This window comes from Lissotriton vulgaris, chromosome 9 (genome assembly GCF_964263255.1).
Source record: "Lissotriton vulgaris chromosome 9, aLisVul1.2, whole genome shotgun sequence".
Classification (NCBI taxonomy): Eukaryota; Metazoa; Chordata; class Amphibia; order Caudata; family Salamandridae; genus Lissotriton; species Lissotriton vulgaris.
This window is the reverse complement of record NC_141697.1, coordinates 585,802,132-585,827,642: the sequence shown is the minus strand read 5'-3', so window position 1 is coordinate 585,827,642 and position 25,511 is coordinate 585,802,132. Positions and strand designations below refer to the sequence as shown.

Genomic DNA, 25,511 nt, shown 5'->3' with positions numbered 1-25,511 from the left:
ACCACTCAATCCCCACCGCGTGCAGCACCACTCGACCCGCAACACCTACAGCACCACTCAACCTGCAACGCTTACATCACCACCCAACCTGCAACACTTACAGCACAACTCATCCCGCAAAGCCTACAGCACCACTCAACCCGCAACGCCTACATCACCACTCAACCCGCAACGCCTACATCACTACTCAACCCGCAACACTTGCAGCACGACTCATCCCGCAGAGCCTACAGCACCACTCAACCCGCAACGCCTACATCACCACTCAACCCGCAACGCCTACAGCACCACTCAATCCCCACCACTTACAGCACCACTCAACCCGCAACGCCTACAGCAACACTCAATCCCCACCACGTACAGCACCACTCAACCAGCACCACTCAACCCGCAATGCCTACATCACCACTCACCCCACAATGCCTACAGCACCACTCAACCCGCAGCGCCTACATCACCACTCAACCCGCAATGCCTACATCACCACTCAACCCGCAATGCCTACATCACCACTCAACCCACAACGCCTACAGCACCACTCAATCCCCACCGCCTACAGCACCACTCAACCCCCAACGCCTACATCACCTTTCAAACCCCACTGCGTACAGCAACGCTCAACCCCCAACGCCTACAGCACCGCTCAACCCCCAACGCCTACATCACCACTCAATCCCAACCACGTACAACACCAGTCAATCCCCACCGCGTACAGCACCACTCAATCCCCAATGCGTACAGCACCACTCAATCCCCACTGCCTACATCACCACTCAACATGCATTGCCTACAGCACCACTCAACCCGCAACGCCTACATACCACTCAACCCGCAACACCTACATCACCACTCAACCTGCAAAGCCAACAGCACCACTCAAGCCCCACCGTGTACATCACCACTCAACCCGCAACGCCTACATCACCACTCAACCCGCAACGCCTACATTACCACTCAACCCGCAATTCCTACAGCACCACTCAATCCCCACCGTGTACATCACCACTCAACCCGCAACGCCTACATCACCACTCAACCCGCAACGCCTACAGCACCACTCAATCCCCACTGCATACAGCACTACTCAATCCCCATGTAAGCGTGGGTTGGTAGCGGACCGGAATAGCAAGCGTGGAGGCCGTATGTAGTGGGCTATCTCGTAGCCGGTGTTTATTAAAGTACAGTGTTCCAAGGGTAGGGTACAAGGGAAAAGAGAGTTCTGGATGATTGCGGGTTCCGGCTCCGAGGCGGTGAGTCTTCCTGTGGGGAAAGTTCAGGGACGTGAGCTGGTCTTGGCGGGTCCGTGAAGCAGCAGTCGGTTCAGCTCCAGGACAGTGGATACTCGGAGGTCTGGAAAGGAGAGAGAGAATAGTGGCCGTTAGTTCTTCCGGTCAGACCCAAGGTTAAACTGTTTCCTTCACCAGGTGTGTGGGGACACGAGCGAGCGTGAGGATGGGAAGGTACGAGAGGGGAAGAGATAGCCCGGATAAGAAAGAGGGTGATAATGTGCCGAGATGTGTGGGATTATTATCTACAACCGTGATAGTGACACGCACACACACAACTTATATACTCTATTCACAGTGCAAGGTGGAAGGTGAGGGTAGACGCTACTTTACAGGGGTCGTATATACAGGCTACTATTTACACACACGCGGAACTGGTACTCACTTGGCCCGCCGCAACTCCGTCCTTGAGTTGTGGCCGCTCTCCAGCTTCCTCCTCTGGACTCCACCAGTCCTCCGACCAGACCTCGTCTCCTGTTTCGGGTTCGTCTCTCTTCTCCCGGGGTTCGTCGCACGCCGTCTCCTGCCACGAGTCTTCCTGCTTGAACGCCCTGTTGTCCGCTCTTCCGGCTTTTCTGTGATCCGCCGCTGGACAGGGGGCGGGACTTCCGGGGTCACGGGGAAGCACTTCCGGTTGGTCCCGCGTCGGGACTGGGTCCTGTAGGGAAAAAGAAAGGGGTGGAGTCCTGGTTGTTATGGACTCCCGTGAAACGGGAGACTGCTGCCGGGACCGGGAGGGGAGGCTTGGCATCGGCAAGGTAGGGATCGTGGTCCCCTCACATCCCACCACGTACAGTACCACTCAATCCCCACCTTGTACAGCACCACTCAACCCACAACGCCTACATCAGCACTCAACCCGCAACACCTACATCGCCACTCAACCCGCAACACCTACATCACCTCTCAACCCGCAACGCCTACATCACCACTCAATCCCCACCGCGTACAGCACCCCTCAACCCGCAACGCCTACATAACCATTCAACCCGCAACGCCTACAACACCACTCCATTCCCACCGCGTACAGCACCACTCCAACCCGCAACGCCTACATCACCACTCAACCCGCAACGCCTACATCACCACTCAACCCGCAATGCCTACAGCACCACTCAATCCCAACCTCGTACAGCACCAGTCAATCCCCACCGCGTACAGCACCACTCAATCCCCACTGCGTACAGCACCACTCAATCCCCACCGCCTACATCACCACTCAACATGCATTGCCTACAGCACCACTCAACCCGCAACTCCTACATACCACTCAACCCGCAACGCCTACATCACCACTCAACCTGCAAAGCCAACAGCACCACTCAAGCCCCACCGTGTACATCACCACTCAACCCGCAACACCTACATCACCACTCAACCCGCAACGCCTATATCACCACTCAACCCGCAACGCCTACAGCACCACTCAATCCCCACCGTGTACAGCACCACTCAACCTGCAACGCTTACATCACCACTCAACCCACAACGCCTACAGCACCACTCAACCCACAACGCCTACAGCACCACTCAACCCACAACGCCTACAGCACCACTCGATCCCCACCAGTTACAGCACCACTCAACCTGCAACGCCTACAGCACCACTCAATCCCCACTGCGTACAGCACCTCTGAACCCACAACACCTATATCACCACTAAACCCGCAATGCCTACAGCACCACTCAATCCCCACCGCATACAGCACCACTCTACCCCCACCGCCTACAGCACCACTCAACGCGCAACGCCTACAGCACCACTCAACGCGCAACGCCTACAGCACCACTCAACGCGCAACGCCTACATCACCACTCAACCCGCAACGCCTACATCACCACTCAACCCGCAACGCTTACAGCAACACTCATCCTGCAAAGCCTACAGCACCACTCAACCCGCAACGCCTACATCATCACTCAATCTGCAACGCCTACAGCACCACTCAATCCCCACCGCGTACAGCACCACTCAACCCGCAAAGCCTACAGCAACACTCAACCCGCAAAGCCTACAGCAACACTCAATACCTGACACGTGCAGCACCACTCAACCCGCAACGACTACATCACCACTCAACCCACAATGCCTACATCACCACTCGAACCGCAGCGCCTACATCCCCACTCAACCCGCAACGCCTACAGCACCACTCAACCCGCAATGCCTACATCGGATCACTGCATTAATATAGAATGCCAAAATTTAGAGGTAAAAATATAGAATGCCAAAATATAGACCTCCTATCTCCAAACAGGTAAGTACAAAAATATCGAATCAAAAGTAACGATGTAAGAAATAGTTAGTCAAAATATCGAATTTTTTTAAATGCTTTAAATTAATTAAAAATTAAATAAATATAATGAACTTACACATACTTTAAATACTCAAATAACCTTAAAATTAATAAATAATTAATGTAAGTAAAAAAAAAACCATACAAATTGATTTGTTAATACATATATATATATCTATCTATCCAAAAGCAACCTTCTCGAAGAAAAGGCAGAGGCTAGCAGTGGGAGACACCATGGATGAAATTTATTAAAGACACATCTTAATGAGCGAATGCATTTCGGCATCTAGCCTTCATCAGCGCCCTCGATGTTATCAGCAACAGTCAAAGTGGCTTTGGCCTCACTTTCAGTGTCCTGCTTCGCACGGATTGGATGAATGTCCACCCCCGTAATGGTACAGCACACCTGTGGCACTCCTCGAAGCCTCGAGGAACTGCAAATCCCAGCATCCCATGTCCGGAGCCAGGTAAGAAGTGCAGGGGAAAATGCCGAAGTAAAAGTTCGTATACTCGGGATGGTGTGAAGCGCTGCAGAGGAATGTTCCATCTGACCTCTGACTTGCGAATTCCTCCTCGGGTCTCCCAAACCGCATACCGTCCCGGGCTGGTGTAGTTTCAGCGGGGGCTGGAGACAATGCTGCCCGCCCGGCGTGGAGTTGGATAACTCCCTCACCGCCTTCTCAATCTGCGAGCAGGGACAGGGGCCTTGGCAAACCAATACCTTGGTGAAAAGAACACAGCCGAAGCAGCTCCAGAACGCCAAGGCCAACTTTACATGCGGGGGCCTCTGTAGCACGATTCTGGCCCTCGTGCATGATATCCAAAAGCAACCTTCTCGAAGAAAAGGCAGAGGCCAGCAGTGGGAGACACCATGGATGAAATTTATTTAAGACACATCTTAACGAGCGAATGCATTTCGGCATCTAGCCTTCATCAGCGCCCTCGATGTTATCAGCAACAGTCAAAGTGGCTTTGGCCTCACTTTCAGTGTCCTGCTTCGCACGGATTGGATGAATATCCGCCCCGCCCCCCGCAATGGTACAGCACACCTGTGGCACTCCTCGAAGCCTCAAGGAACTGCAAATCCCAGCATCCCATGTCCGGAGCCAGGTAAGAAGTGCAGGGGAAAATGCCGAAGTAAATGTTCGTGTACTCAGGATGGTGTGAAGCGCTGCAGAGGAATGTTCCATCTGACCTCTGACTTGCGAATTCCTCCTCGGGTCTCCCAAACCGCATACCGTCCCGGGCTGGTGTATTTTCAGCGGGGGCTGGAGACAATGCTGCCCACCCGGCGTGGAGTTGGATAACTCCCTCACTGCCTTCTCCATCTGCCAGCAGGGACAGGGGCCTTGGCAAACCAATTCCTTGGTGAAAAGAACACAGACGAAGCAGCTCCAGAACCCCAAGGCCAACTTTACATGTGGGGGCCCCTGTAGCACGATTCTGGCCCTCGTGCATGCTATCCAAAAGCAATATATAAACTTAATATTAATAAAACAAATCTATATTTTTACCGTAGGATAGTGGAAAGAGTAACATTTACTATTACCACTCCAGACAGTGCAACAGTAGGGAAAGCGTTGGATAGCGTATTGGTAAAAATTACTGTTCCCACTCCACAGAGTGCAACAGTAGGGAAAGCGTTGGATAGCGTAGAGGTAAAAATTACTATTCCCACTCCAGAGAGTGCAACAGTAGGGAAAGCGGTGGATAGGGTAGGTGTAAAAATTACTATTCCCACTCCATAGAGTGCAACAGTAGGGAAAGCGTTGGATAGCGTATTGGTAAAAATTACTGTTCCCACTCCACAGAGTGCAACAGTAGGAAAAGCGTTGGATAGCGTAGGGGTAAAAATTACTATTCCCACTCCAGAGAGTGCAACAGTAGGGAAAGCGTTGGATAGCGTAGAGGTAAAAATTACTATTCCCACTCCACAGAGTGCAACAGTAGGGAAAGCGTTGGATAGTGTCAGGGTAAAAATTACTATTCCCACTCCAGAGAGTGCAACAGTAGGGAAAGCGTTGGCTAGCGTAGGGGTAAAAATTACTATTCCTACTCCATAGAGTGCAACAGTAGGGAAAGCGTTGGATAGCGTATTGGTAAAAATTACTATTCCCACTCCAGAGAGTGCAACAGTAGGGAAAGCGTTGGATAGCGTAGGGGTAAAAATTACTATTCCCACTCGAGAGTGCAACAGTAGGGAAAGCGTTGGATAGCGTAGGGGTAAAAATTACTAATTTCCACTCCAGAGAGTGCAACAGTAGGGAAAGCGTTGGATAGCGTAGGGGTAAAAATTACTATTCCCACTCCAGAGAGTTCAACAGTAGCGAAAGCGTTGGATAGCTTAGAGGTAAAAATTACTATTCCCACTCCAGAGAGTGCAACAGTAGGGAAAGCGTTGGATAGCGTAGAGGTAAAAATTACTATTCCCACTCCAGAGAGTGCAACAGTAGAGAAAGCGTTGGATAGCGTATTGGTAAAAATTACTGTTCCCACTCCACAGAGTGCAACAGTAGGGAAAGCGTTGGATAGTGTAGAGGTAAAAATTACTATTCCCACTCCAAAGAGTGCAACAGTAGGGAAAGCGTTGGATAGCGTAGGGGTAAAAATTACTATTCTCCACTCCAGAGAGTGCAACAGTAGGGAAAGCGTTGGATAGCGTATGTATGTATGTATGTATGTATGTATAAACCGTTTTGTAACGCGCTCCGTTACTTGGGAGTATCCTGGCGCGAATGGGAAGAGGCAGAGAAAAGAGAAGCAAGAAAACAACTTAGGTTACACTCCTGAACAAATGGGTTTTCAGGTTTTTCTTGAATTGAGCAACAGATTGCATGGAACGCAGATGAAGAGGGAGAGCGTTCCAGGCCCGAGCCGCGATCACAGCAATCGACTGACCGCCTAGTCTGGCTCGCTTAAAGCGGGGAAAAGACATTTGAAACCGAGTAGATGATATGAGGGTTCGGGCGGGGGCATAGAAGGCAAATCTTTCTCAAATATACAGGGCCTTGATCGTGGATTGCTCTAAACGTGAGCACCAAGGATTTAAACAGGATGCGCTGAGATACAGGGAGCCAATGAAGAGTACGCAAATCAGAGCGCACACTCTTCCATCTTGGCACGCTAAATAAGAGACGGACAGCAGCATTCTGAATAATTTTCAGGCGTTTAACCAGGTATGCCGGAATGCCACTAAACAGGGCATTCGCGTAGTCCAGCCTTGCCAGTATGAGAGCCCGAGCAACAGTCTCCTTGGCATCCCTAGGGAGCAATGGGAAGAATTTGCGAAGCATTCTCAACGTGGCAAAGCAGGTTCCCGAGAGCTTCTTTATATGGTCCTCGAATCTTAGGTCCTCCCCAAACCAGATGCCAAGGTTTTTCGCGGGCCCCCCATCTCTTTGGGGCTAGGAATGTTTGGGGGCCACAGCGTATTCCTGAACAGGGGTGGGGGAAGGAACCATAAAAGAGCACCTCGGATTTGTCCTCATTGCATTTCAGCTGGGCCAAGGTTAACCAGCGGAAAACTGAGGACAGACACAGATGAACTGCTGTAGTATCCAGATTGTCGTCTGGCCAAGTGAACAGCAGCTGAGTATCATCTACATACCCTATAATCTTAGCCCCATACTGTTCCGCTAAATAAACCAAGGGGGTGATGTAAATGTTGAACAGTAGGGGACTAAGAGTAGAGCCCTGAGGGACCCCCGTGAGGAGTGGTTTAGGCTCCGAGGTGTGGGGCGGCATCCAGACCTGCTGTGTCCTATCCGATAGAAATGAGGACAACCAGGCCAGAACACCCCCACCAATACCAATAGCAGACAGCCTGGCGAGGAGGAGCTTGTATGGAACGGTATCGAACGCAGCAGAGAGGTCCAATAAAATCAGGAACTCTCTGCCGCCTCCGTCCAGACATTCCCGGATAGACTCCGTCATCTCCACCAGCGCAGTCTCAGTGCTATAGGTCGCCCTGAAACCAGATTGGGCCGGATGAAGAGCATTGGAGGTTTCAACAAAACTCTCCAGTTGCTGAAGGACCACTTTTGTCACAGATTTTAGCGAGTGCTGGCAAAAGGGATATGGGACGATAGTTCCCAGGGACTGTAGCGTCCAGTCCCGGTTTTTTCAGAAGCGGCAGAAGTTTGGCTCGTTTCCAACTGAGAGGAACCACACCTGACGCCAGGGAAAGATTCACTATCTGGGTGGTCTCACTATAGACAATTTCAGCCACCTCCGAGAGCACCCGGGCTGGGCACGGGTCAGCGGGAGAGCCGGATTTCAGAGACTGAAGGAGAGGCAGTACATCACGCTCAGCAACTTGCGCAAAGTTCATAAGCTGTTGCCCAGTGCACGGGCATTGTGTGGAACAGGAGTCAGCCGCTGAACAGTCCATGGGCAGCGCCGAGAGTAGGTCTTGTTGAATCCTGGTTATTTTGCTGATGAAAAAGGTGGACAAATCCTCGCACCATTGCGCAGAGGAAGGGAGAATAGCAGCATCAGCAACAGGGGACACAAAACTTTTAACAATAGAGAAAATCTCTCTGCTATTATTTTCTGCTTTGGCGATACGCCCTGCATAATAATTCCCTTTAGCTACCTTAATGGCGGCATAATAATCTATTTGGGCTGTGCGCAGGACGGACTTGGCCTCAGAGCTATACCCACATCTCCACGCTCGTTCCAGTTTTTTGCAGCCTAGTTTCAGCTCCCTCAGCTCAGGGGAGAACCAGGGTTGGGAGGGAAAGCGTCGGAGTCTAGACACGGTAGTGTATTTAGTGGATACAGTAGCCGCCTGCAGCACCCACTCATTAAACCCGCTGACCGCTTCATCCAATACCACAGTGGGTTACGGGCAGGCTCCAGATAGCGCCTTTATGAACGCGGGCAGGTTGACCTTTTGGGTGTGGCTCGTGGGGGGTGCTCGACCAGTTTCCAACATCTCCCACGCGAACCTGACCAGGTCATGATCAGACCACGTTACTTTTTCTACGCTCACAGTCTTAATGGGGAAGTTTGAGCAGACCAAGTCAAGAAGGTGACCTCCCACATGCGTCGGAGAAGCCACCCATTGCTTGAGCTGTGCAAGGTTGAGAACTTCGCCAAGCCTACGGGCTTCAGATGAGTCAAGAGCATCAGCATGAATATTTAGGTCGCCGACCAAAAGAAATTTTGAAAAACTTAAGGCCCGCGGCACTATATATTCCTCTGGAGAGTCAGTAAAATGACTAGCCTGGCCCGGGGTCCTGTAAATTAAAGACCCTCCTAAGGTGAAATGCGGGGAAATTATAAGGGAAAAGTGGAGAACCTCGCCCCAGCATCCGCGGCGGGCTGCTCAGAGGCGAAGCGCCACCCCTCCTTAAAAATAACGGCTAGTCCGCCCCCTCTGCCCAAAGGCCTATCTACCCTGGCAATCTTGAAACCTCTGGGGACGGCAAGTTCCACACTCGGGGCGGACGTGCTGGTCATCCACGTCTCCCTGATGAACAGCGCCTCCAACTGGCCATCCACCAGTAGTTCAAAAATATCGGCGGCATGTCTCACCACGGATCTAGCATTAATCAGCCCAGCCCTAATGGTTGTACAGCCGGTGTCACTGATTAAACGTGGGGGTAAGGATGGCTGGGGAAGAAAACCGCAACTGGGGCACTTCACCATGGCGCAATCCAGACCCGCGCGCAAGCAAGACCTTCTTCTGACGGGAAGGGCAAGTCTCAGGAGGTCATCACGAGAATACCTGATCTTCTCTAAACTGGCCGGACCCGGAGGTAGTCTGGCAGAGTGGCTGGCTCTGGGCCCGTCCGGGGCACGGACGGGCACAGACGGGCCCTCCTTTTGCGCTCCTTCGGCGCGCCCGCTGCGCGTCCGATGAGGCATCGCTATTTGAGGCCCAAGCCCCTCCCCGAGCCGGACCGCTAACTCCAGACCAGCCGGGGACCGGGACTCACCAAAGATGGCGCCCGACCTGGCCCTCCACAGCAATCGGCACTGGTAAACCGCGGTGGAACAGGGCACAGGGAGACCGGGAGGCAGCGCGCAGGGAGTATAAAAGGTACAGTTTAAAATACAACACACAACACAATTATCAAATCAATTGGATGTAAAATGAAGTATTAAAAATTATCAGTGAGCACAGTGCAGTGCGGAGTAAGCAAGCAGAAGAGAGATTCTCGCAGTCTGCTCGCCTTTCCCAAACAAACTCTCAAGGTGCTGCCACCACCCTGATTATTATAGCGTATGGGTAAAAAGTACTATTGTAAATCAATAAAGGCTAGCTAGTTTAAGGGGAGTATTAAGGAGACTCTGGTACGTCAGCAGTGACAATATGTGGGAAAAACACTGTTTTCCTTTGAAAGCCCTCACCCACCGACCTAGTCGGTGGCATGCTTCATCATCGGGCCCACCACAGTGGCACCGAATGTGCCCCGGGTGTGCTTCAACGCCAGGTGACTGCGGAGCTGGTATGTTGCTGAGTGTGCAGTGAAGGGGTGTGAAGGTGAGTAATTAAAATGCTATACAGGAGGTCCCAGCACCCGAGGGTATTAGCAATATTTAATGAACTGGGCCTCTGTTAGCAGGTTAAAAGGCAATAGGACGTTTTAAGGGAGAGTTACAATGACCTCCAGCGTCCAGTGTGGTCTACATGTTTCAGCCAGTGCCTTTGTTATAAGCTGGCTTTCCTCAGGACCAAAAAAGGGTGAAAAGTGCAAATAATAAAAAACTATATTAAGTGAGTGTTGTTGTTTTCTCTATGTGTCGCGCACGCTAAGGCGCTATAACTGTTAGAGGGGGATTCCCTCAAGCTTTTTCTGTTATTTCAGTGTAAAAAGCCTCATGGGTCGCCTGGCAGAGAAAGAGACCGAGTAGTTCGGTCTGGTTCCTCCTAGGACCTATTCATCCATCCGCGGCGCCCGAAATGCACGCCGTGCATTTCGGGCGCCGCGGATGGATGAATAGGTCCTAGGAGGAACCAGACCGAACTACTCGGTCTCTTTCTCTGCCAGGCGACCCATGAGGCTTTTTACACTGAAATAACAGAAAAAGCTTGAGGGAATCCCCCTCTAACAGTTATAGCGCCTTAGCGTGCGCGACACATAGAGAAAACAACAACACTCACTTAATATAGTTTTTTATTATTTGCACTTTTCACCCTTTTTTGGTCCTGAGGAAAGCCAGCTTATAACAAAGGCACTGGCTGAAACATGTAGACCACACTGGACGCTGGAGGTCATTGTAACTCTCCCTTAAAACGTCCTATTGCCTTTTAACCTGCTAACAGAGGCCCAGTTCATTAAATATTGCTAATACCCTCGGGTGCTGGGACCTCCTGTATAGCATTTTAATTACTCACCTTCACACCCCTTCACTGCACACTCAGCAACATACCAGCTCCGCAGTCACCTGGCGTTGAAGCACACCCGGGGCACATTCGGTGCCACTGTGGTGGGCCCGATGATGAAGCATGCCACCGACTAGGTCGGTGGGTGAGGGCTTTCAAAGGAAAACAGTGTTTTTCCCACATATTGTCACTGCTGACGTACCAGAGTCTCCTTAATACTCCCCTTAAACTAGCTAGCCTTTATTGATTTACATATATAAACTGGGGATACAGGCTAGCTTATCTAGTCCTCTCTCTCTTGTTGATCTGTATACTAAAAAGTACTATTCCCACTCCAGACAGTGCAACAGTAGGGAAAGCGCTGGATAGCGTAGGGGTAAAAATTACTATTCCCACTCCAGAGAGTGCAACAGTAGGGAAAGCGTTGGATAGCGTAGAGGTCAAAATTACTATTCCCATTCCAAAGAGTGCAACAGTAGGGAAAGCGTCGGATAGCGAAGGGGTAAAAATTACTATTCCCACTCCACAGAGTGCAACAGTAGAGAAAGCGTTAGCGTAGGGGTTAAAATTACTATTTCCACTCCAGAGAGTGCAACAGTAGGGAAAGCGTTGGATAGCGTAGGGATAAAAATTACTATTCCAACTCCAGAGAGTGCAACAGTAGGGAAAGCGTTAGGTAGCGTAGGGGTAAAAATGACTATTCCCACTCCAGAGAGTGCAACAGTAGGGAAAGCATTGGATAGCGTAGGGATAAAAATTACTATTCCCACTCCAGAGAGTGCAACAGTAGGGAAAGCGTTGGATAGCGTAGGGGTAAAAATTACTATTCCCACTCCAGTGAGTGCAACAGTAGGGAAAGCATTGGATAGCGTAGGGGTAAAAATTACTATTCCCACTCCAGAGAGTGCAACAGTAGGGAAAGCGTCGGATAGCGAAGGGGTAAAAATTACTATTCCCACTCCACAGAGTGCAACAGTAGAGAAAGCGTTAGCGTAGGGGTTAAAATTACTATTTCCACTCCAGAGAGTGCAACAGTAGGGAAAGCGTTGGATAGCGTAGGGATAAAAATTACTATCCCAACTCCAGAGAGTGCAACAGTAGGGAAAGCGTTAGGTAGCGTAGGGGTAAAAATGACTATTCCCACTCCAGAGAGTGCAACAGTAGGGAAAGCATTGGATAGCGTAGGGATAAAAATTACTATTCCCACTCCAGAGAGTGCAACAGTAGGGAAAGCGTTGGATAGCGTAGGGGTAAAAATTACTATTCCCACTCCAGTGAGTGCAACAGTAGGGAAAGCATTGGATAGCGTAGGGGTAAAAATTACTATTCCCACTCCAGAGAGTGCAACAGTAGGGAAAGCGTTGGATAGCATACGTGTAAAGATTACTGTTCCCACTCCAGACAGTGCAACAGTAGCAAAAGCGTTGGATAGCGTAGGGGTAAAAATTACTATTCCAACTCCAGAGAATGCAACAGTAGGGAAAGCGTTGGATAGCGTAGGGGTAAAAATTCCTATTCCCACTCCACAGAGTGCAACAGTAGGGAAAGCTTTGGATAGCCTAGGGGTAAAAATTACTATTCCCACTGCAGAGAGTGCAACAGTAGGGAAAGCGTTGGATAGCGTAGGGGTAAAAATTACTATTCCCACTCCAGCGAGGGCAACAGTAGGGAAAGCATTAGATAGCAGGAGGGTAAAAATGTACTATTCCCACTCCAGTTAGTGCAACAGTAGGGAAAGTAAATACTTCATATATAAATAAAACTTTAATAAATAATACCAATTACAAATTAATTCAAATACTTAACACTTATATAATATATGAATTAATCAATTAAAAATGCAAATAAAAATTAATTAATACAAATAATTACCTACTAATACAAATTATTTACCAATTAACAATAAATTAATTAAAAATTAGAAAATAATTACAAATTTGATAAAATAAAATGAATAATTTAAAATTAGAATTACTTACAATTAAATTACTCCCCACCCTATTCCCCTATAAACCCACAACCCACTACATTCTTAAAATTAACAATTTTCAATTAATACATTAATTACCCATTATATTTTATTTAATTAGCAATTAAGTAATAATTAATTAACTATTATTTCACAATAAATACAAATAAATTACCATATTTAATTATTTATAATTAAATAACTTCCCATCCTATTCCCCTATAAACCCACAACCCGCTACAGAAAATAAATTACTAAACTTAACATAATTATCAATCAATTAAAAATAATTACCAATTATATTTTAATTAATTACCAATTAATAATGAACAATTAATTCAAAATGAATACCAAAAAATAAACATTTAATTAATTATAATTAAATTACTTTCCACCCTATTCCCCTATAAACCCACAACCCGCTACAGAATTATATTACGCAAAAATTAAATACCATAAAAATAATTAATTAATATAAATAAAAGAAATATACACTTTTCAAACATGTACTAACATAAAAAACACTTTAAAAATTGATATTAACTTACTTACCTCAAATTCGATATTTTTGTAGTCTATATTCTGTCCAATCTATATTTTCGTAGTCTATATTCTGTCCATTCTATATTTTTGTAGCCTATATTCTGTCCATTTGATATTATGTCCATTCTATATTTTTTAATTCGATATTAATGCTATCCTATTTGATATTTGTAGTCTATATTCTGTCTAGTCGATATTCTGTCCATTCTATATATTTTTTTATCGATATTAATGCAAATCGATAATTAAAACTCGATATTTTGACTGTATACCGCCTACATCACCTCTCAACCCGCAACGCCTACATCATCACTCAACCCGCAACGCCTACATCGCCACTCAACCCACAACGCCTACATCACCACTCAACCCGCAATGCCTACATCACCACTCAATACCCACCGCGTACAGCACCACTCAACCCCTACCGCCTACAGCACCACTCAACCTGGAACGCCTACATCACCACTCAACCCGCAACGCCTACATCACCACTCAATCCCCACCGCGTACAGCACCACTCGACCCGCAACACCTACAGCACCACTCAACCTGCAATGCCCACAGCACCACTCAATCCCCGCCGCCTACATCACCACTCAATCCCCACCGCGTACAGCACCTCTCAATCCGCAACGCCTACATCACCACTCAACCCGCAATGCCTACAGCACCACTCAATCCCCACCGCCTACAACACCACTCAACCCGCAATGCCTACAGCACCACTCAACCCGCAATGCCTACATCACCACTCAACCCGCAACGCCTACATCACCACTCAACCCGCAACGCCTACATCACCACTCAACCCGCAACGCTTACATCACCACCCAACCTGCAACACTTACAGCACCACTCATCCCGCAAAGCCTACAACACCACTCAACCCACAACGCCTACATCACCACTCAACCCGCAACGCCTACATCACCACTCAACCCGCAACACTTACAGCACCACTCATCCCGCAAAGCCTACATCACCACTCAACCCGCAACGCCTACAGCACCACTCAATCCCCACCTCGTACAGCACCACTCAACCCGCAACGCCTACAGCAACACTCAATCCTCACCACGTACAGCACCACTCAACCAGCACCACTCATCGCGCAATGCCTACATCACCACTCACCCCACAATGCCTACAGCACCACTCAACCCGCAGCGCCTACATCACCACTCAACCCGCAAAGCCTACAGCACCACTCAACCCGCAATGCCTACATCACCACTCAACCCACAACGCCTACAGCACCACTCAATCCCCACCGCCTACAGCACCACTCAACCCCCACCGCCTACAGCACCACTCAACCCCCAACGCCTACATCACCATTCAATCCCTACCGCGTACAGCACCGCTCAACCCCCAACGCCTACATCACCACTCAATCCCAACCTCGTACAGCACCTCTCAATCCCCACTGCGTACAGCACCACTCAGTCCCCACTGCCTACATCACCACTCAACATGCATTGCCTACAGCACCACTCAACCCGCAACGCCTACATACCACTCAACCCGCAACGCCTACATCACCACTCAACCTGCAAAGCCAACAGCACCACTCAAGCCCCACCGTGTATATCACCACTCAACCCGCAACGCCTACATCCCCACTCAACCCGCAACGCCTACATTACCACTCAACCCGCAATTCCTACAGCACCACTCAATCCCCACCGTGTACATCACCACTCAACCCGCAACGCCTACATCACCACTCATTCCCCACCGCCTACAAAACTACTCATTCCCCACCGCATACAGCACTACTCAATCCCCACCACGTAGAGTACCACTCAATCCCCACCGCGTACAGCACCACTCAACCCGCAACGCCTACAGCACCTCTTAAGCCCCACCACGTACAGCACCCCTCAACCCACAACGCCTACATAACCATTCAACCCGCAACGCCTACAACACCACTCCATCCCCACCGCGTACAGAACCACTCAACCCGCAACGCCTACAGCACCACTCAATCCCCACTGCGTATAGCACCACTCAACCCGCAACGCCTACAGCACCACTTAAGCCCCACCGCGTACATCACCACTTAACCCACAACGCCTACATCACCACTTAACCCGCAACACCTACATCACCACTCAACCCGCAACACCTACATCACCACTCAACCCGCAACGCCTATATCACCACTCAACCCGCAACGCCTACAGCACCACTCAATCCCCACCGTGTACAGCACCACTCAACCTGCAACGCCTACTTCTCCAGTATTAGGGGTTTCTTTCATAGATTCACATGCCTGAATCATTCCCCGTCGTCGGAGTGGGAGCCCACGGTATATAAAAAAGCAATAAAATATACCATTTGTACATAACAAATAACAGTATACCTAACCAGGAAGTAAAGTAGCCCCAGCTACAGCATATAAAACTTCCACATTAGTGACTATCCAGGTCATTATGTATAGACCAAACTGCAGCCAATCAGGCCACAGCTCCCACCAGAATGCTCTCCCCAGAGACCCAGGCTCTCAGATTTTTTACCGCACGTCGTGTGATAGGGAGTCCCTCTGAGCTCTGCTCAGTTCTTTCTCTACTTGTAAGGAATTTCTTTTTTCTACAATGTCTACTTCAAAGTCCCTGTTCAGGGCTTGTGACTCTTGCGGAAAAGCGAGGCTGTTTAAGGAAGATCCACACACTCGCTGCATCTACTGTTTGTACCCTGACCATCAGGCTAAGGAGTGTAATGCGCCACTTTCTGAGGTAGGAAGTTTTGCCTCAGGGTCAACTAAGGGGTCAAAAAAGAGGAGGGCTGAGAGTGCTGTGCCTACTCCTAAGGCTAAAGTGGCGAAGCAGGCCCAGATCGCTTCAGATGCTGGTGAGCCTTCTACTTCTAAAAGTAAGAAATCCTCTGAGAAGTCTGTGAAGCTTCCAGATTCGAAAAGAACAGAGTCTTTAGTGTCTCCTCAGAGACCTGTGACTAAGGCGCCTACAGCTCTGCCAAATTCCAGTCAGGCTGCCTCTGCTACGACTTCTACTATGACTTTCTCCTCACCTAAAACGTCTATGGTGATGTCCTCAGCCTCCTCTCCAACTTATGTTCATGTCCAAATTCGTCCCATCTCGTCGACGAAGATTGTCACACCTCTCGTCGACGATCAGACTTCGACAAAAATGAAACAATCGTCGAAGAAACCCTCGTCGTCTAAGACATTGCCGACGTCGACGTCATCGTCGACGAAGATACCGTCGACGGACCCTTCGACGAAAAAGACCCCGTCGACGGACGCGCCGACGAAAGCGTCGTCGACGAAGATGAAGATTGTCTCGTCGACGGCCCCGTCGACGATGAAGATAGCTCCGTCGACGGTTCCCACGTCGACGGCGAAATCCACCACGCCGACGAAAATTACACCGCTTCTGAAGTCGAAGGAACCGTTGTCTTCAACGTCGATGACGACGTCACAAGGCTCGGATTTACCACTATTACAAGACAATCCACCCACACCAAAGCTGTCGTCTTGTACAGACCTGCAAGTTTGGTCAGCAAGAAGCACTGCCATACCTCTGCCATCTCCAGCCACAACTGCAGCTCTGTTGCAGAAACGGTCATCTCAATCCACATCTTTGTCGCCACTCCAAATGCCTGACAGGCTCTTAGATTCTGAGGAAGAATCTGGTGATGACATGTTCCAAGCGGCTGAAAGTCCTTCTGACTTACTTATACAGGTCAAGGATCAGGAGGAGGAGGAGCAGCAAATTCAGGCACCTACGTTGGTGGATACACCAGCGCCAGGGATGCAGATGCCAATGGCACTTTTTGAAAATTTGCAATATATGCTAAGCGATTATTATCGCCGCTTCCCGCCTTCGGAGTCAGGCGACTCTCATGTTACCTCCCCACAGCCTCAAGTAACTCAAAATGCAAAGGCTGGTATGTCGAATGAGACACAGCATGCCCGGCCTTCCACACCACTCTCCTACCACCAACAAGAGGATGTCAATTCTGATGAGGAAACCCATGAGGAAGGGGAATTGAATAAATCGGACTCGTCGGAGTATGAAGATTATCAAGCAGATACGCCATCCCCTGATGAACAACCGAAGGCTGAGTCACCACCGGTGGATATAGCAAACTTCCATAGGATTATGGACAAGGCTACTAAACGATTTCTTATTTCAATGGAGTCAAAACAAGATGAATGTTTTCTGTACGATTTTAAGACTTTGTCTCAAAGGCAGAGTTGGTCTATTCCCATTATAGACTTTATCTGGAAGGAAGGGCTTAAGATCATGGCCACGCCAAACTCTTCTCCTGCGGTATTACCGCGAGTAGACAAAAAATATAGGGCGCCCGCCACTTCACCTGCTTGTCTCATCGGTCAGGCAAAGACGGACTCGGTTATTGCGCAAGCAGCTCAAAAGAGGGCAAGGAATCCTTCAACTCAGATCTCGGTTCCTACGGACAGGGACGGGAGACGCCTCGATACCATTGGAAAAAAGGTATCTACTATTGCGGCCACCACAGTTAGAGCGGCTAATTCGCTAGCAATTCTCGGTAGATATGATAGACAAATGTGGTCTGACATATCGCCATACATCCAGAAACTGCCTGAGCCAGACCGCTCTGAGGCCACAAAAATTTTGCAAGAAGGCGAATGTGCTTCGTCTGAAATTATCGACGCGGCAGTGGACGTGGCGGCCACAGGATTCAGACAATTGGCAGGAGCTGCAGTGCTTAGAAGAGAGGGTTGGTTAAAATCTACGTCTTTTAGACAAGAAGTACAAGCCAAGGTTTTAAATATGGCTTATGACGGCGAATTCCTTTTTGGCACACATGTGGACGAAGCCTTACAATCCATTAAGAAGGATACGGAAACCGCACGATCATTAGGTACTCTGCAGTACTGTAAATCTTCCTTTCATGGTGCAAAAGGAAGGGGTAACTTCTCCAGTAGAGGAGGATATTACCAGCAACGCCCATATTCTAACAACCAAGCAACCAAAGGTACCAGCCTTATAAACAACAACCTTATGGCCAAAGACGGAGTAATTATACACAGTCCCGAGGTAAAACAACCTATCGGGGCAGGGACAACGCCAACAAGAAGTGAGAAGAGCGTCCTGCCACCACTTTGCCCAAGCCAGAAACGAATTGGAGGAAGAATATCCCTGCATTACTCACAATGGTCAAATATTACAACAGACAGATGGGTCTTGGACGTAATCTCAAGAGGTCACATATTGGAATTTGTAAAGACCCCTCCAAATTCACCCCTAAAAGGACCGCCCCCAGCACATCTCAGGGAGCTATTCACCCAAATCAATGCAATGATTCGGAAAGGGGCAATCGAGAAAGTGCCTCAGCATCAGAGAGGAAAAGGATTTTACTCTCGTTTTTTCTTGATACGCAAGAAATCGGGGGAATGGCGCCCCATCCTCGATTTGCGTGCCCTCAACAAATTTATCAAGAAATTAACGTTCAGAATGTTGTCACTCCAAGAGATCCTCCAGTTTCTGACAGAAGGCGACCACATGGCAACAATGGACCTTCAGGATGCTTACTTCCACGTACCCATCTTTCCCAGGCACAGGAAGTTCCTGAGGTTCAGAGTGGCTGGCAGGGACTTCCAGTTCAAGGTCCTTCCCTTCGGGCTACGTTCGGCCCCGAGGGTATTCACAAAAATGTTGGCACCGGTGGCGGCCCATTTACGATTGCAAGGTGTCCAGATTTACCCATATCTGGACGACTGCCTTATCAAGGCCAATTCCTTCGCCACCGCAAACAAACATATCCAGACATGCCTTTGCCTGTTTCAAAGTCTGGGTTTCTCAATAAACTTCAAAAAATCGGACCTGATACCATCTCAAAGGACGTCTTTCCTGGGAGCAACTCTGGATTCCAAACACGCTCAAGTCTTCATTTCAAGCGGAAGACAAGCAAAGATTCAGGAAATGGCGATTGCGCTCCTCAGAAAAAAGTAAGTTTCAGTTCGGAGATTCAAGTCTTTCCTAGGGATGTTATCATCGTGCATTCTCCTATCCCCAAACTGTCGCCTGAGGATGAGACCACTACAAGAGGAACTCAGCCACCAATGGGTGCAAATGTCCGGTTCCTTCGAAGATATCATAGTCTTAACACCTCGGATGAAGAATGCAATCCTGTGGTGGACTCAAGAACGCAACCTGCAAGTAGGCTGCGCCTTTCTCGCAGAAGTCCCCAGTTTCGTCGTAACCACGGATGCCTCGCTAGAAGGTTGGGGCGCTCACCTTCAAGGGATGACAATCAGTGGCAAATGGAACGCCCAGCAAAAGACATGGCACATCAATTTATTGGAATTGAGGGCCATTTTCCTCGCCCTCAAATCCTTTCAAGCGTCTCTGTCAAACTCGTCCGTGTTGATCCGTACAGACAACACGACGAGCATGCATTACCTGAACAAACAGGGGGGCACAAGATCAGCCCGGTTGTCCCAGCAAGCTCAGGAAATCTGGAACTGGGCCCTGGCCCACAACATCAACTTGACAGCAGTGCATGTCCCAGGAGTAGCCAATGTGCTAGCAGATTCCCTGAGCAGATCCAAATGCAGCACTCACGAGTGGGAGCTGCATCAACCGGCACTAGATCGAATTTTCCAGAGATGGGGTCGCCCCGATCTAGATCTGTTCGCGACCTACCACAACAAGAAATGTATCCACTTTGCGAGCTGGATTCCCCACAAGGAATCTTGCGGGGACGCTCTCTCAATGAACTGGGAACGACTCTTTGCCTACGCCTTCCCTCCGATTCCTTTAATTCCCAAGGTCATCAAGAAAATGAGGAGGCAACCGTGTCGTATGATTCTAATCGCTCCACGGTGGCCCCGGCAGTATTGGTTCACACAGCTTCTTCTCCTCTCAGAGTGCGAACCAGTTCAGCTGCCTCAAATTCCGGATCTTCTAACACTTCAGGACGGCAAAATATATCATCCAGACCCTCATTCTCTGAAATTATCAGCTTGGCTCCTCAACACCATGAGTTTGCGCACTTGAACATTCCACAAGACTGTCAAGAAGTCCTGAACAATGCTAGAGCACCTTCTACAAACAGAACGTACAGGCTTAAATGGAAGCGTTTTGTGCTTGGTGCAAAACTATGGATTTACATCCTATGCAAGCTGAACCAGACAAGATTTTACCTTTCTTTTTACATCTGGCTAAATCAGGATTGGCACACTCAACACTTAAAGTGTTTTTAGCAGCTATATCCAGATACCGCCAAGACGGCACGAATTCATTATACTCCAAGAATAATCCAGCAATTCTTTAAAGGTTTATTTCGTATGTTTCCACCAGTACGTCGGCCACCTCCATCCTGGCACTTGAATATTGTATTAGCTCAACTCATGCGCCATCCTTTTGAGCCAATTCATAAAGTTGATCTGAAGTTCATCACTTGGAAAGTTGCATTGCTACTGGCATTAACATCAGCCAGAAGGGTCAGTGACATGCAGGCGTTTACATCTAAACCACCCTTCTTGCAATTCACGAATGACTCGGTGATGCTGCGCACCAACCCAAAGTACATGCCCAAAGTACCATCGGATTTCCATCTGAATGAACCAGTCATACTTAAAACGTTTTTTCCAAATCCGCAGACACCAGCTGAACGAACTTTGCACTCGCTAGATATCAAACGATGTCTTAAATTCTATCTTTCAAGGACAGCTGCCATCAGAAAGACGGATCAGCTATTTGTTGCGCATGGCAGACCGAGGCAAGGCTGTGCAGTGACAAAACAGACTATCTCTAGGTGGGTCTCTTCAGCGATAGGGCTCTGCCATCAACAGGCGGGAAAACACTTACAGACCTTGCCTAGAGCCCATTCTACGAGAGCAGTCTCCTCTTCAACTGCCTTGTTTGCTGGTGTGCCTCTGCTGCAAATCTGCAGAGCTGCAACTTGGTCCAGCAGGCACACATTCACGAGGCATTACTGTCTGGATTCTTCAAGCGATACCGATGCCTCGTGGGAAGAGCAGTCCTGCGTAATCTTTTCCAATAAGGTGAGCCTCTGCTATTTCTCTCCCACCTCCTCTTGCTCTTTTTGACGCCTATTATGTCATTGCTTTTCATTATGTTCTTGCATTACTACTGTGTACCTTGGCGTCCAAGAGCTATGTATGATATTACTGCTACTGTTACTGCTCACTACTCTGATTCAGGCATGTGAATCTATGAAAGACACCCCTAATACTGGAGAAGAACAATAGTTACTTACCTGTAATCTGTGGTTCTCCAGTATTGGTGTCTTTCATAGATTTACATGCACCCACCGCCCCTCAGAGTCTCACTCAGGCTGTTCATCTATACTTTTACTCCGGTACACTCCGGTGCTACAAAATCTGAGAGCCTGGGTCTCTGGGGAGAGCATTCTGGTGGGAGCTGTGGCCTGATTGGCTGCAGTTTGGTCTATACATAATGACCTGGATAGTCACTAATGTGGAAGTTTTATATGCTGTAGCTGGGGCTACTTTACTTCCTGGTTAGGTATACTGTTATTTGTTATGTACAAATGGTATATTTTATTGCTTTTTTATATACCGTGGGCTCCCACTCCGACGACGGGGAATGATTCAGGAATGTGAATCTATGAATGACACCAATACTGGAGAACCACAGATTACAGGTAAGTAACTATTGTTCATCACCACTCAACCCGCAACGCCTACAGCACCACTCCATCCCCACCACGTACAGCACCACTCAACCCGCAATGCCTACAGCACCACTCAACCCGCAACACCTACATAACCACTCAACCCGCAACACCTACATCACCACTCAACCCGCAACGCCTATATCACCACTCAACCCGCAACGCCTACAGCACCACTCAATCCCCACCGTGTACAGCACCACTCAACCTGCAACGCCTAAATCACCACTCAACCCGCAACGCCTACAGCACCATTCAATCCCCACCATGTACAGCACCACTCAACCCGCAATGCCTACAGCACCACTCAATCCCCACCACGTACATCACCACTCAACCCGCAACGCCTACATCACCACTCAACCCGCAACACCTACATCACCACTCAATCCGCAACACCTACATCACCACTCAACCCGCAACGCCTATATCACCACTCAACCCGCAACGCCTACAGCACCACTCAATCTCCACCGTGTACAGCACCACTCAACCTGCAACGCCTACAGCACCACTCAACCCGCAACGCCTACAGCACCACTCAACCCGCAACGCCTACAGCAGCACTCAATCCCCACCACGTACAGCACCACTCAACCCGCAACACCTACATCACCACACAACCCGCAACACCTACATCACCACACAACCCGCAACATCTAAATCACCACTCAACCCGCAACGCCTATATCACCACTCAACCCGCAACGCCTACAGCACCACTCAATCCCCACCGTGTACAGCACCACTCAACCTGCAACGCCTAAATCACCACTCAACCTGCAACGCCTAAGTCACCACTCAACCCGCAACGCCTACAGCACCACTCAATCCCCACCATGTACAGCACCGCTCAACCCACAATGCCTACAGCACCGCTCAACCCGCAACGCCTACATCACCACTCAACCCGCAACGCCTACATCACCACTCAACCCGCAACGCCTACACCACCACTCGATCCCTACCAGGTACAGCACCACTCAACCCGCAATGCCTACAGCACCACTCAATCCCCACCGCGTACAGCACCACTTTACCCCCACCGCCTACAGCACCACTCAACCCGCAACGCCTATAGCACCACTCAACCCGCAACGCCTACATCACCACTCAACCCGCAACGCCTACATCACCACTCAACCCGCAACGCCTACATCACCACTCAACCCGCAAAGCCTACATCACCACTCAACCCGCAACGCCTACATCACCACTCAACCCGCAACGCCTACAGCACCACTCCATCCCCACCACGTACAGCACCACTCAACCCGCAATGCCTACAGCACCACTCAACCCGCAACACCTACATAACCACTCAACCCGCAACACCTACATCACCACTCAACCCGCAACGCCTATATCACCACTCAACCCGCAACGCCTACAGCACCACTCAATCCCCACCGTGTACAGCACCACTCAACCTGCAACGCCTAAATCACCACTCAACCCGCAACGCCTACAGCACCATTCAATCCCCACCATGTACAGCACCACTCAACCCGCAATGCCTACAGCACCACTCAATCCCCACCACGTACATCACCACTCAACCCGCAACGCCTACATCACCACTCAACCCGCAACACCTACATCACCACTCAATCCGCAACACCTACATCACCACTCAACCCGCAACGCCTATATCACCACTCAACCCGCAACGCCTACAGCACCACTCAATCTCCACCGTGTACAGCACCACTCAACCTGCAACGCCTACAGCACCACTCAACCCGCAACGCCTACAGCACCACTCAACCCGCAACGCCTACAGCAGCACTCAATCCCCACCACGTACAGCACCACTCAACCCGCAACACCTACATCACCACACAACCCGCAACACCTACATCACCACACAACCCGCAACATCTAAATCACCACTCAACCCGCAACGCCTATATCACCACTCAACCCGCAACGCCTACAGCACCACTCAATCCCCACCGTGTACAGCACCACTCAACCTGCAACGCCTAAATCACCACTCAACCTGCAACGCCTAAGTCACCACTCAACCCGCAACGCCTACAGCACCACTCAATCCCCACCATGTACAGCACCGCTCAACCCACAATGCCTACAGCACCGCTCAACCCGCAACGCCTACATCACCACTCAACCCGCAACGCCTACATCACCACTCAACCCGCAACGCCTACACCACCACTCGATCCCTACCAGGTACAGCACCACTCAACCCGCAATGCCTACAGCACCACTCAATCCCCACCGCGTACAGCACCACTTTACCCCCACCGCCTACAGCACCACTCAACCCGCAACGCCTATAGCACCACTCAACCCGCAACGCCTACATCACCACTCAACCCGCAACGCCTACATCACCACTCAACCCGCAACGCCTACATCACCACTCAACCCGCAAAGCCTACATCACCACTCAACCCGCAACGCCTACATCACCACTCAACCCGCAACGCTTACAGCACCACTCAACCCGCAACGCTTACAGCACCACTCAATCTGCAACACCTACATCACCACTCAATCTGCAACGCCTACAGCACCACTCAATCCCCACCGCGTACAGCACCACTCAACCCGCAAAGCCTACAGCAACACTCAATACCTGACACGTGCAGCACCACTCAACCCGCAACGACTACATCACCACTCAACCCACAATGCCTACATCACCACTCAATCCACAGCGCCTACATCACCACTCAACCCGCAACGCCTACAGCACCACTCAACCCGCAATGCCTACATCGGATCACTGACATAATATAGAATGCCAAAATATCGACCTACCAAAATATTGAGGTAAAAATGTAGAATGCCAAAATATCGACCTCCTATAGGTAAGTACAAAAATATTGAATCAAAAATAACGATGTAAGAAATAGTTAGTCAAAATATCGAAATTTTTTAAATGCTTTAAATTAATTAAAAATTAAGTAAATAATAAATATAATGAACATAAGCATACTTTAAATACTCAAATAACCTTAAAATTAATAAATAATTAATGTAAGTAAAAAAAAACATACAATTGATTTGTTAATATATATATATATATATATATATATATATATATATATATATATATATATATATATATATATCCAAAAGCAACCTTCTCGAAGAAAAGGCAGAGGCCTGCAGTGGGAGACACCATGGATGAAATTTATTAAAGACACATCTTAACGAGCGAATGCATTTCGGCATCTAGCCTTCATCAGCGCCCTCGATGTTATCAGCAACAGTCAAAGTGGCTTTGGCCTCACTTTCAGTGTCCTGCTACGCACGGATTGGATGAATGTCCGCCCCGCCCCCCGTAATGGTACAGCACACCTGTGGCACTCCTCGAAGCCTCGAGGAACTGCAAATCCCAGCATCCCATGTCCGGGAAAATGCCGAAGTAAATGTTT

The 25,511-nt window shown here is 49.2% G+C and overlaps 1 protein-coding gene across 5 annotated transcripts in view; it reads left to right on the top strand.

The window, feature by feature from the left end:
* The first annotated feature begins 3,869 nt into the window (after positions 1-3,869).
* LOC147691885 (uncharacterized) overlaps positions 3,870-25,511 on the top strand; it is a 125,343-nt gene continuing 103,701 nt past the window's right edge. For all 5 annotated transcript variants that reach the window (XM_086938155.1, XM_086938157.1, XM_086938158.1 and 2 more), the window contains exon 1: positions 3,870-4,050. The gene's annotated coding sequence lies outside the window, so the exon portion shown is untranslated. The remainder of the gene's footprint in view (positions 4,051-25,511) is intronic.